The 594-nt window shown below is 52.5% G+C and overlaps 1 protein-coding gene across 1 annotated transcript in view; it reads right to left on the bottom strand.

The window, feature by feature from the left end:
• The window catches only part of AAED1 (AhpC/TSA antioxidant enzyme domain containing 1), a 16,744-nt gene that overhangs the window by 4,424 nt on the left and 11,726 nt on the right, over nt 1-594 (bottom strand). The gene's annotated exons all lie outside the window — the stretch shown is intronic.

A 594-nucleotide genomic window follows, 5' to 3' on the forward strand; every position in this document is an offset into this window, starting at 1 on the left:
GCGAGGAAGCGTTTGAGCTGGGTGGGGAGCGCGCCGGGTGGTTCCCGGTTGCTGGAAGCAAGCCGGGGTTGGCCAGGCCGCGCTCCAGGCTAGTGTCTGAAGGAGGAGTTGGTGCGTTCGCGGCCTTGAGGTAAAAAAGGGCAGAGAGGGAGAGAAAGAGAGAGGGGGGGAGATCCGGCCCCAAAAGCCGCCGTGGCGTTTGTGCCTGGAACACAGCAGAAGGAGGTCAAACCCAGACTCCCAGAAGTGGTGCGGGAGCCGCAGCGGCGTCGCTGTGATCCAGGGTTCGCTTCGCAGGGTGCCACAGCGTTTCAGAGGCCTGCAGGCGAGCTAGAACATCCTGCTGTCTCAGAAAAAAAACAAAAAAAACAAAAAACAACAGACCCAGGTGCCTTATTAAAGTAAAAGCAGAACTTCATACAACTTTGGCCAGTAAATAGCAGAGGATGCTGAGCAGTGCAAGTGCTCATGTTGAGTGTATGGAATGCACACAGAAATGAGCGAACAAATCTTACAGTAAAAAAATCACTAGACAGTTGAAGAGCATTGTAGTCTGAAATGCTTATGAGGAGGAGAGCATTTCCCTTTTTTTTT

This window comes from Calidris pugnax, unplaced genomic scaffold (genome assembly GCF_001431845.1).
Source record: "Calidris pugnax isolate Ruff unplaced genomic scaffold, ASM143184v1 scaffold2, whole genome shotgun sequence".
Taxonomy (NCBI): domain Eukaryota; kingdom Metazoa; phylum Chordata; class Aves; order Charadriiformes; family Scolopacidae; genus Calidris; species Calidris pugnax.